Below are 13,585 nucleotides of genomic sequence, written 5' to 3' on the forward strand. Positions count from 1 at the left end.
GAAATCAACATACATGGCACCATTTAATTGCCATCGATAAAATAGAGGCCAATTATCCTTCCTTCCATAATTCCGCGCCATACATTAGCCCGCCAAGGTCGCTGATGTTCCGCATGTCGCAGCCATTGTGGATTTTCCGTTGCCCAATAGTGCATATTATGCCGGTTTACGTTACCGCTGTTGGTGAATGACGCTTCGTCGCTAAATAGAAAGCTTACAAAAAGTCTGTAATCGTCCTGTAATTTCTCTTGTGCCCAGTGGCAGAACTGCACACGACGTTCAAAGTCGTCGCCATGTAATTCCTGGTGCACAGAAATATGGTACAGGTGCAAGAAATGTTGATGTAGCATTCTCAACACCGACGTTTTTGAGATTCCAGATTCTCGCGCAATTTGTCTGTCACTGATGTGCGGATAGCCGCGACAGCAGCTAAAACACCTACCTGTTCATCATCATTTCTTGCAGGTCGTGGTTAACGTTTCACATGTGGCTGAACACTTCCTGTTTCCTTAAATAACGTAACTCTCCGGCGAACGGTCCGGACACTTGGATGATGTCGTCCACGATACCGAACAGCATACATAGCACACGCCCGTTGGGAATTTTGATCACAACAGCCATACATCAACACGATATCGACCTATTACGCAATTGGTAAACGTTGCATTTTAACACGAAGCAAATACCGTGCACGCTGGCGGAATGTTACGTGATACCCCGTACTTATACGTTTGTGAGTATTACAGCGCCATCAATCACAAAGCGAAAAAAGTGGTCCAGCTAAAACATTCATATTTCTTTAAGTACTACACGCATAAGGAATAAAAATGGTGGTTCCTATTAAAAAAAAAAAAAAACGCAGTTGATATCCGTTTGACCTATGGCAGCGTCAATTTCTCGACCTCCGCTATCGGGTGGAGAAATGTAGGGTCCCCCTGAATAGGTCAGGCGTGCACTACACGCCGGAAGCGGCTACAAGGGTAGCGGAGGACGTGTGGAGTGCACATGGGGGTTTTTTAGGTTAGAGAATTCCCTCCCTAGGCCCGACAAGACGCCTCCTGAGACGCGGCAAGATAGGAGTAGGCAAAATGCAACAGGGAATAACAATATTAATGTATTAATAGTAAACTGCAGGAGCGTCTATAGAAAGGTCCCAGAACTGCTCTCATTAATAAACGGTCACAACGCCCATATAGTACTAGGGACAGAAAGTTGGCTGAAACCAGATGTAAACAGTAGTGAAATCCTAAACTCAGATTGGAATGTATACCGCAGAGACAGGCTGGACAGTGAAGGGGGAGGCGTGTTTATAGCCATAAGAAGTGCAATAGTATCGAAGGAAATTGACGGAGATCCGAATTGTGAAATGATTTGGGTGTAGGTCACTGTTGAAGCAGGCTCAGACATGGTAATTGGATGTGTCTATAGGCCCCCTGGCTCAGCAGCTGTTGTGGCTGATCACCTGAAGGATAATTAGGAAAATATTTCGAGTAGATTTCCCCACCATGTTATAGTTCTGGGTGGAGATTTTAATTTGCCGGATTTAGACTGGGGGGCTCAAACTTACATAACGGGTGGCAGGGACAAAGAATCCAGTGAAATTTTTTTAAGTGCTTTATCTGAAAACTACCTTGAGCAGTTAAACAGAGAACCGACTCGTGGCGATAACATATTAGACCTTCTGGTGACAAACAGACCCGAACTATTTGAAACAGTTAACGCACAACAGGGAATCAGCGATCATAAAACGGTCACGGTATCGATGATTTCAGCCGTAAATAGAAATATTAAAAAAGGTAGGAAGGTTTTTCTGTTTAGCAAAAGTGACAAAAAGCAGATTACAGAGTACCTGACGGCTCATCACAAAAATTTTGTCTCAAGTATTGATAGTGTTGAGGATCAGTGGACAAAGTTCAAAACCATCGTACAATATGCGTTAGATGAGTATGTGCCAAGCAATATCGTAAGAGATGGAAAAGAGCCACCGTGGTACAACAACGGAGTTAGAAAACTGCTGCGGAAGCAAAGGGAACTTCACAGCAAACATAAACATAGCCAAAGCCTTGCAGACAAACAAAAATTACGCGAAGCGAAAAGTAGTGTGAGGAGGGCTATGCGAGAGGCGTTCAATGACTTCGAAAGTAAAGTTCTATGTACTGACTTGGCAGAAAATCCTAAAAAATTTTGGTCTTATGTCAAAGCGGTAGGTGGATCAAAACAAAATGTCCAGACACTCTGTGACCAAATTGGTACTGAAACAGAGGATGACAGACTAAAGGCCGAAATACTAAATGTCTTTTTCCAAAGCTGTTTCACAGAGCAAGACTGCACTGTAGTTCCTTCCCTAGATTATCGCACAGATGACAAAATGGTAGATATCGAAATAGACGACTGAGGGATAGAGAAACAATTAAAATCGCTCAAAAGAGGAAAGGCCGCTGGACCTGATGGCATACAGTTCGATTTTACACAAAGTACGCTAAGGAACTTGCCCCCCTTCTTGCAGCGGTGTACCGTAGGTCTCTAGAAGAGCGTAGCGTTCCAAAGGATTGGAAAAGGGCACAGGTCATCCCAGTTTTCAAGAAGGGACGTCGAACAGATGTGCAGAACTATAGACCCGTATCTCTAACGTCGATCAGTTGTAGAATTTTGGAACACGTATTATGTTCGAGTATAATGACTTTTCTGGAGACTAGAAATCTACTCTGTAGGAATCAGCATGGGTTTCGAAAAAGACGGTCGTGCGAAACACACCTCGCGCTATTCGTCCACGAGACTCAGAGGGCCATTGACACGGGTTCACAGGAAGATGCTGTGTTTCTTGACTTCCGCAAGGCGTTCGATACAGTTCCCCACAGTCGTTTAATGAACAAAGTAAGAGCGTATGGACTATCAGACCAATTGTGTGATTGGATTGAAGAGTTCCTAGATAACAGAACGCAGCATGTCATTCTCAATGGAGAGAAGTCTTCCGAAGTAAGAGTGATTTCAGGTGTGCCGCAGGGTAGTGTCATAGGACCGTTGCTATTCACAATATACATAAATGACCTTGTGGATGACATCGGAAGTTCACTGAGGCTTTTTGCAGATGATGCTGTGGTGTATCGAGAGGTTGTAACGATGGAAAATTGTACTGAAATGCAGGAGGATCTGCAGCGAATTGACGCATGGTGCAGGGAATGGCAATTGAATCTCAATGTAGACAAGTGTAGTGTGCTGCGAATACACAGAAATATAGATCCCTTATCATTTAGCTACAAGACAGCAGGTCAGCAAGTGGAAGCAGTTAATTCCATAAATTATCTGGGAGTACGCATTAGGAGTGACTTAAAATGGAATGATCATATGAAGTTGATCGTCGGTAAAGAAGATGCCAGACTGAGATTCATTGGAAGAATCCTAAGGAAATGCACTTCGAAAACAAAGGAAGTAGGTTACAGTATGCTTGTTCGCCCACTGCTTGAATACTGCTCAGCAGTGTGGGATCCGTACCGGACAGGGTTGATAGATGAGATAGAGAAGATCCAACGGAGATGAGCGCGCTTCGTTACAGGATCATTTAGTAATCGCGAGAGCGTTACGGAGATGATAGATAAACTCCAGTGGAAGACTCTGCGGGAGAGACGCTCAGTAGCTCGGTACGGGCTTTTGTTAAAGTTTCGAGAACATACCTTCACCGAAGAGTCAAGCAGTATATTGCTCCCTCCTATGTATATCTCGCGAAGAGACCATGGGGATAAAATCAGAGAGATTAGAGCCCACACAGAAGCATACCGATAATCCTTCTTTCCACGAACGATACGAGACTGGAATAGCAGGGAGAACCGATAGAGGTACTCAGGGTAACCTCCGCCACACACCGTCAGGTGACTTGCGGAGTATGGATGTAGATGTAGATGTAGATATAGCGGGCCAACCATAGCGCTATCTGGTCTCCCCCTTCAAGCTAGACGTGTTTCGGTCTTTGCAGTATTTTCGTTTGATGTTTATTTCGTGAGATATTTGGCCCGGTCACTATCAATGGACCACCCTGTATATATATACATAAGCATGTAGAATCGCGCACTTTCATTTTTATTTAAATACCTCTCACATATGTCGATCTGTGTAAGGAATGTTTTCAAATTTTATTATTTGTATTATCTGGATATTGTTTCCACTTAATGCTGAGTAAGCAGTCCTTACTTTCTCTTCACTGAATATATGCCACTGTTGATAAGCCCTACCGAAGGTAGAAATTGTCACGTTTCAGCGGTACAAAGAAAATGCCCATGACTGATACCTAACAACTTTAATAGTTTTCCTGTGCACCACTACATTACTTACTCTACAGTAAATAATAACAAACATCTTAGACGTTAATTTCAAGACATACGCCACTCTCTGACCAATTAAATTTGTGCTAGTCAACTCGTTATCTGTGGAATTTTTCTTCGGGGTTCTTATGAGACGTTCTCATTTAACTAATGGTGGGAAGTCTTTATTTACGTCATTAATTACAGACGCAAGAAGCGTGTGTCACTGATGTATCACCAGCACAGTTGTACAAGTGCCATCTCTTTTAATATCGTAAGTTCCATTGTGCGTCAATGTGACACTGACAGGTAAGTAATTAAATACTTTTCCATAATTCCTTAGCGTTGCAGTTACCCATTGAAGCAGTAAGCAGTGACAATTACTTCCTGTTGAAAGGAGAACAAGAATTACACGCTCACAGAAGACTCCGTAAGTATAAAACACCAACTGCTTAAGTTAGACTATTAATATATCTTACACATAGTCCCATCCACAAAGAATTTGTATGTGCTATTAAAGGAGAAAGAAATCTTAGATGCTCATGCGTATATTACTGCTAATGTGACATTATTTGTTTACGGAGTAGTCTTTCACCGTGACGTAATGTAGGTGGTATCTTATTGTATCTCCAGCCCATTTGCAAGCATACTTCCTTGTACTGGGATTTCTGAATAATATTAATCTGTCCCTATCGTTCATAAGGTGAATCACGTAAAGTTATCACCGAAAAACTATCAATGATGGAAGGCGCCATTGATACGCGGATTCCACAGCTGGAATGCGAAGCAGGGGCCCGCCTAAGCAACGCATACATAGAGTGATATTAGGTTTAGAAGTGTATTTATTTTAAAAAGTACAAATATTTCCATGAAACAATGCCTATTGACAGTACCACAACCAGACAGGATCTAGTGCAAGTAGTTTACGAGTTATCGTAGTTTTAACATTGTAAACACAGACAGCTGTTGTTCGATATTGTAGATAAAACGAGTGTCAGTTAGACATAGGTGTACCTAACATTTAAGCAATAGGACGCAACTAACAGCTGACGCTCTTTACTATGTGCACAATACAATATATCGTAAACTAGATTCACTAGCTTCCTGTAACAATCTCCTCTGTCGTTCTCATTTACGCTGATTTTAAGATTTTACTGCCAATAGGAATCGTCTCAATTTAAAAATTTTTAACTGGTGCTAAAAACTGAACTTTCCTTGTCGTCTCAAAATCTGAGTAAATGCTACAAATACGTGCCCTAGCCTACACCTGAATTCAAAGAAAACCGCGTATCGATAGTGCCTCCCATGTCCGATATAATTGCGGTTCAAGTGTTAGGCGATTCACCTTGTATATATGACTAAATGTGAAACAACTTAAGTACAGTGCAAGAACAAATATGAACACAAGAGAAAGGACAAAATTACATTTAAACTCGGGAGTGCCTGGGATCAAAGCCCAGAGGCCAAAATATTAATTTCACAACACCGTATTACAATGTTTTACACTGCATTAACAGCCGCAAGCCATGCGGGGTAGGCATGTGGTCTGACGCGACTAGCCACGGTTCGCGCGGCTTCACCCGTCAGCGGTTCGAGTCCTCCCTCGGGCATGTGTATGTGTGTGTTATCCTTAATGTAAATTAGTTTAAGTTAGATTACGCCTAGGGACCGATGACCTCAGCACTATGGTGCCATAGCAATTTACCGCCACAAAACAGCTGCAGACAAAAAAACAGTTTTAATTACAAAGGCCGTTACAAACGGGCACAACAAGCCCCATGCGCTACATTATGCTAAAAGCGAACGCCTGTCCTATCACGAACACTGGTTATAGGCTGGTAGAGGAAATATCTGAAACAATGGAAATGGAAATGCCGTGTGGCTAGGGCCTCCCGTCGGATAGGCCGTTCGGCTGGTGCAAGTCTTTCGAGTTGACGCCACTTTGGCGACTTGCGTGTCGATGGGGAAGAAATGATAAGGACAACACAACACTCAGTTCCGACCCAGCCGGGAATCGAGCCCGGGCCGGTAGGTATGACATTCCGTCGCGCTGACCACTCATTTACCAGGGGCCGTCATCTCAAAACAATAAAGGAGGATGTGTGTAACAACAAAAGTGAAGATTTCACAATCCCACAACCAGCTCCGAGCTTGGGTATGTTAAACACAATGGCAGTAACTATAATAAAAAAAAGTTCATAACGAGAAAACTTTAACACCCAATTTTAAATAAAAGACACAGCGCGTCATTTCACGGCGCCCAAAAATAGCTCAGCAGTTACTTCACTTAAAAAAAGGCAACACACTCTAGCAATGGCGGTCCAATAACAAACTATTGGTGAACGGTTGCTATGATAAGCTAATGGGCCAATGATTACTAATTTCAAGTTATTGAACAAGAGTGTTTTTCCATAAACTCGGTTCGCTTAAATTAACCGGTAATACGGAAAATCACAACCATGCTTTAACTTTGACACACATATGAAAACAGAATACCTATTTGTAAGGCAGCCGCCGGCCGTGGTGGCCGAGCGGTTCTCGGCGCTACAGTCTGGAACCGCGTGATCGCTACGGTCGCAGGTTCGAATCCTGCCTCACGCATGGATGTGTGTGATGTCCTTAGGTTACTTAGGTTTAAGTAGTTCTAAGTTCTAGGGGCTGATGACCTCAGAAGTTAAGTCCCATAGTGCTCAGAGCCATTATTTTGTAAGGCAGTCAGCACATCGACATACCGAATTCACATAAAGCTAACGAAGCCCAGTGCTGTTAGGAACATACAAAACATTTAAATCTCTGACAAATGCACTTCTGTATAATGCCGAAGCAAAGCACTTCTGTTCAGTTTGAAAGATAAATTTCCATCAGCGCACAACGTCTCTCCAATGTGACAGCAAGTAAAGGAGATTATCACTGGTTGTATTCTACATTTAGCGAGCCACAAATTGCTCCGCCCAGTACCGTACAACGACCAGCTCAAAGCGGACCATCCTCCTCGCCAACCAACATATTTCCATGTAAGCCCGTACACAACGGCTTAATAGCACTTCACAAGATTGTTTGGGGTCTACCGCTGTCCACAGCAAGTTTCAAAGCATACTTCAGCAACACACCACCTCGTGCCTATCGTAAACTCAGCTTCGACTATGCGCTACGATTCCCTCGGTGATAAACCCCCACATTCAGTTCACCATCCACAGCTGCCTCCATCGGTCCACGCTCTCCTCCGTTACGCTTCGTCGCCGCACGCTCGCCAACTCGCGGGGAGCGATACATCGCAAGACGCTCTGCAATCGACTATGGACCGTCTCACTGTATTCCTATTACTAGCTAAAATGTAATGCAGAGAAAATTAATCATTCTCTCCCATTATTTCTACCGAGCGAGGTTGCGCAGTGGATAACACACTGGACTCGCTTTCGGGAGGACGACGGTTCAATCCCGCGTCCGGCCATCCTGATTTAGGTTTTCCGTGATTTCCCTAAATTGCTCCACGCAAATGCCGGGATGGTTCCTTTGAAAGGGCACGGCCTGCTTCCTTCCCCGTCCTTCCCTAATCCGATGAGACCGATTACTTCGCTGTCTGGTCTCCTCCCCTAAACAATCATAAATCTCCCATTACTCCCGTTAATGACCCCATATTCTTTTTTCAGATACACCATTTCTTATTCATAACGAATCCTTGTTTTGTTACACCATTTTCTACTGTTGCGAATACAGGCAACCCGATTTTAACTTCTAATAATATTGAGTAAAATATCACTGGGTAACTGAAACAGCGCATTGTCTAGAGTTTCAGAAAAAAATGCGCTAGATGTCGCTACGAGCGCTTACATGGAGCGTGCTGCCAGTCTCGCGCGGTGTGGCGTCCGCGCAAAAGAAGGTATATTGTGATATTGAATTTATTCGTACTCAGTCAGTGATCGCAGTTCAGGTGGCGTTTCATATTCGATTTCATGCTAAACCACCATCGTCTAAGAACAATCGACCCTGGTATTAGCAGTTGGAAGAAACAAGGTGCCTCTGTAAAGGCAAAAGTCCTGGCCGGCCACGTGTTTCTAGACAAACAGTGGAACTAATCCGACTAGCATTTGAGTGGAGCCCCCGCAAGTCTACACTTCGTGCTAGCGCATGACAGTGTGGCGTGTGTTACGGCGTCGTTTAGCCCTCAAACCATACCGATTACAACTGGTACCAGCTCCTCAAGATACTGACATAGTGAAGCGAGTGGACTTTAGCAATACTATTTTAGAAGACATGGAAGATGACACTTTTATGTCACGGTTGATATTTAGTGATGAGGAAACTTTCCATATTAGCAGTAAGGTTCACCGTCAAATGTGCATATATGGGGACTCGAAAATCCTCATGAAACAATTGAACACGAACGTGATTCACCAAAAGTGAAAGTTTTTGTGCTGTTTCGCAAAGCAAGGTTTATGGACCCTACTTTTTTTGAGGAAGAAACCGTAAGAGGACAATCATATCTTGCAATACTATGGAACTGGTTATTCCCACAACTTGACTCTGACAATTTCGTCCATCAGCAAGATGGAGCACCACTGCACTGGCACAACAACGTGCGCAGTTTCCTCAATGCCAACGTGCCTCAACGTTGAACAGGGTGTATAGGACTGCGAGACCAGGCTTTACACTATTGGCCTCCTAGGTCTCCTGACTTAACACCATGTGATTTTTTCCTGTGGAGATATGTTAAACAATGTGTTTAAGTTCCTCCCTTTCCTTGTGACACTGATGAACTGAAAACTAGAATATCAGCTGCTGTAGCTTCAGTGACAGAAGACTTCTAACACTCAGCTTGGGATGAATTCGGCTACCGGCTAGACGTCGTCTGTGCAGCCAATGGAGCATATACTGAACATTTATGATGGATTTTTATAAACCTCTGATATTTCTGGGTAATTTACGATGCAATTTGTTGGTGTTAAGCCCATATTACTAATAAATAATTCTATTTAAAATCGAGTCATTCTTTTTGGGACACTATGTATTACCCCTTATCCGCCTAACCACAAAGAATTTCATTCTGTCCATTTCTCTTCGTGGAACCCTATTGCTGATATGCTGAGTTAGTTATTTGGCCTTTTTCTCACAGTCATGCCTCATATGCCAGTTCCCTCAAAGAGTTCCGAGTGGGGCTAACATAGCACATTTTTTGCAATGGGGAGATCATCATGACGCTTTTTTCAGTGACTGAACTGATGTCCTACAGATACATAATGTGTAATTTTAATTCAGTGGTTTGCATTACCTTCTGGTTCCTTAGATCGTTCATCATTGCTGGTTATTCCGCCATTTATGGGCAGTTTTCTACCGCATGGCTCCTGCGCCCAATTTGAGAAGTCTGTTTGCAGAACGAGGGTGCCTCTTTATGCCAATACATTGAACTTCCATTGCAGATGAGGTCATCAGTCCCCTAGACTTAGAACTACTTAAACCTGACTAACCTAAGGACATCAAACACATCCATGCCTGAGGCCGGATTCGAACCTGCGACCGTAGCAACAGCGCGGTTCCGGACTGAAGCGCCTAGAAAAAATGACAAAGTAGAGTTTCACAAGTTCCTCTGTTTCTCAAACAAGATGCGACCCAAACTCGTCATTACATCTGAGGTAGAATTTAAGGTCGCTCTCTCGTTTTGCATGTCTTGGTATATAGAAGATCTTCCAGCAGTCTAAGAAAGAGTGTATAGACAGATTACTAACACAAATAGATATTTAAATGTTAAATCGCACCACCACCCAGCCCAGAAGCAACCAGTGTTCAGCCCTCCACCGGCACGTACCTTCCACTTCAGTGGTACTAACAGTTTGGAGTCGGAGTTGGATTTTTTAAAGAAGACAATGGCCAATGGCTACGATGGTTTGGCCATAGACAGGGCTATCTAACGAAATTTTGGGTTGTTCTAAGACAACGGATGGGGAAACGCCTTCCCGCTCTGTCAGATTACTGTTCGTTTCTGGTGTTACTGACGGCGTCAGCTGAATTCTAGGGAACAATGGTACACACACTACATTTTTAGTAAAAAATTGCAACACCTAATGACGTAAAATGGACGCACCTGATTACCTCTACACTGATGGAGTCCATGATGTGACTTTTGGCTGTGGCGGAGTGCATAAAGGCGTTACATAAAGGTCTGTAAAAGAACGTATAAAGGAATACGCAGGCCACATACAGTTAAAACTAAGTGTTAAATCTGCGGCAGTGGAACATCATAAGAACTGCAAGCCATGACAACGATTTCAAAAACGTACGTGTGCTAGCTAAGGAAACTAACATTTATAGGACAAATGAGAAACGGGTTTTTGATTTCCAAGAATGAACGTAACTACAATACAGATGACAGCCATCGACTTCTGACTTCGTCACCTCCCACCGTCAAGGAAATGATTACGGAACTGTGGTGAGGAAGGAATACAAACAGTTTCCAGGAAGAAACCCCTGTGGCATAACAATAATATTTTGCAATGTTACTTATAATCCGTCTTGATTGCAAAATGTTTACTCACATGACCGTTTTCGGTTCCTCAAGAACCATCTTCAGATCTGATATTTTGGTTAGAGGAGTAACCCGTCCACACACAGCAACCTTCACATGCTGGATGTGACGCAGCGTGTGAAGGTTGCTCTGTGTGGACGCGTTACTCCTGCAACCGAAATATCAGATCTGAAGATGGTTTTAGAGGAACCGAAACCGGCCATTGGAATAAAAATTTTGCAATCAAGAAGGATTGTAAGTAATATTGTAAAACCACTGATTGCGGTTACCCATTCAAATATTATGTCTGTTTTTGAAAATAATATTTTGGTTAACATTCCCTTTTTCTTTGATTATCCTGATTCACTCATACCCAGGGACGATAGACCACAAACAGTAGCCTTGCAATTTTACCCACTAACAGAACTTCAGTATTAGCACAGGTGAACGCCCTTTCTACCCAATTACGATGGCCTACCAATGATAACTGGAGGAACTTTACCCAATAATCCCACTTCTTCTACGTAAATACAGGAAAACATCTGACACTGCCCTTGTAGTGTTCACCTAAGAGTGAACACCCAAGATCCAGAAGAAGATCTCAGGAGAGGAGTCGAAACATCGATCGAACAAACTGAAGAGCTACATGAAGCGGGCTAGTACCGTAGAAGATTTTATTTTCAGTGAGGCATAATCTTAATCTGAAACCATATGTAACATGGTTTCCTGCAAAAAGCAGAAATACTACTTTATAGACATTTGCATGCAGATTAAGACAGAAGAACAAACACAGTGTATTTTATTGAAATGAGTGATTGTAATTCAAATGGTTCCATACTGCAGGCCTAATTATTGTACATTCAGATCAACAAATAAGGAAAGATGTTTACAGTTATTATAATATCTCAAAACTCGTGATACGAAACAGAACATTTACCAGTTTAAATGAACGTGGACACGACTCAGCAATAGAGAATCTGGAGGGGGATGATCCACTTTATCTCGTCACACCACAGAGCTGGTGTTTTCATTCATGGGCAGCTGAAGTGATGTCGAACTGACTTGTCCTTTTCCTGCCAAAGCTCTTTCGGCGTCTGTTATCTATTGATTGGCAGCCAGCAGCTGTCATCTCTGCTCAGCTTTGGGAGCGTCACCGCGTGCAGCTTAGATCGTTCCTTGTCTCACACTAATCGTTCAAGCGTCCCCTCCAGCTAAATCTAGTGGCAGACGCGATGCTGTTGTACCCACTGAGCGTCGATACTCGGTTGCTCCCAATACAGTCGTTACGTCTGTTGTCCGCAGTAGTTAACCCATCGAGGTGCCGTCAATGTTATATTTGGAATTGAGGTCAGTGGTGACAATTATCGGACGGGTGCATAAAGATTCAAGCATTGAACCAGGATGAAAACGGCGCTGTCTCTTTGTGACAATAGACATCACACAGAATGTAGGGTTGAAGCCCAAATTTCTAAAACTGAATATAAAGGAGGTTAAATATGTCTTCAGAAAGCACAGTCAGAACACTTTAGACTCAGAATTGTTGAAGTCACCTCCAACTCATCATCCAAAAGAGACCCAGATTCATGCAGCTCATCTCATTGTGAGGTTCCTCCTGCCTGGTAGTTCTGTTTATGCCCCCCCCCCACCCCACCCCCCCCCCCCTCGTCCCTGTGTCCATCTGGGCATTGCACTGAATATCCCCTTGAATCGTTTTCTGTCTTTGGTGGACTTGATCTGCAATGTTACCTAATGAACAGTCGATGCTGGGTACTCATACGTGATGCCAAACTTTTCGACCCTGTTTCGAAAAGTCCCTGTGCGGCAGGTAGTGCATAAAATTGAAACTCAGGCGTCGTTCTCACGTTCCCACGTCGTGCCACATTGAGGAACCTATCACCGTTAGCCCCTATTTTCTTTAGCAGTTATCGTGCAAAATTTCCTTGTGAGAATGACACAAAATTCGATCAGGTATTTCTGTATATACCTGGGTCATCAACAGATCGGCAGCTAAACAAAAAGCCCGTTTGTTCATAATGGGATTGCCTCTAAGTCCTCATTGAAGTGTATTAGGTGCTCAGTGCATGGTGCCATCTCCGAGCTGTTGATTTCTCTAAACACCCATCCTTGTAGCTTCCAGGAAAGACTGTCTATACCCTTGAGCATTGGGCTTCGAAATACTGATTTACCTTATTTTCACACATACTCTTCATAGTGTGACACCTCGTCCAAGTTTCATCGAGGCACTTTTCTTAATAACACATTACGCGACTTTTTGGGTGGCTCTGAGCGGTATCTAACATTGGGTCACATTCCTGTGAAGGAATGTTGGACTTTGTTGTCAGAGCGGAACACAATAGCAAATGGTTCAAGTGGCTCTGAGCACTATGGGAGTTAACTTCTGAGGTCATCAGTCCCCTAGAACTTAGAACTACTTAAACCTAACTAACGTAAGGACATCATACACTCCCATGCCCGAGGCAGGATTCGAACCTGCGACCGTAGCGGTCGCGCGGAACCAGACTGGAGCGCCCAGAACCACTCGGGCACCCTGGCCGGTGACACAATAGCAAATGATGGTGTTGGTGGTGGTGGTAAGTCCCTATGGCACCTAACTGCTGAGGTCACCGGTCTCTAGGCTGACGCACTACTTAGTCTAACTTAAACTAACTTACCCTAAGGACAGCACACACACACACTCATGCCCGCGAGGGGACTCGAACCTCCGACGGCCGAAGCCGCGAGAACCGTGGCAAGGCAACCCTGACCGCGCGGCAGTAATACTCAGAAATTC

The sequence above is a fragment of the Schistocerca piceifrons genome, unplaced genomic scaffold (assembly GCF_021461385.2).
Source record: "Schistocerca piceifrons isolate TAMUIC-IGC-003096 unplaced genomic scaffold, iqSchPice1.1 HiC_scaffold_2357, whole genome shotgun sequence".
Taxonomy (NCBI): domain Eukaryota; kingdom Metazoa; phylum Arthropoda; class Insecta; order Orthoptera; family Acrididae; genus Schistocerca; species Schistocerca piceifrons.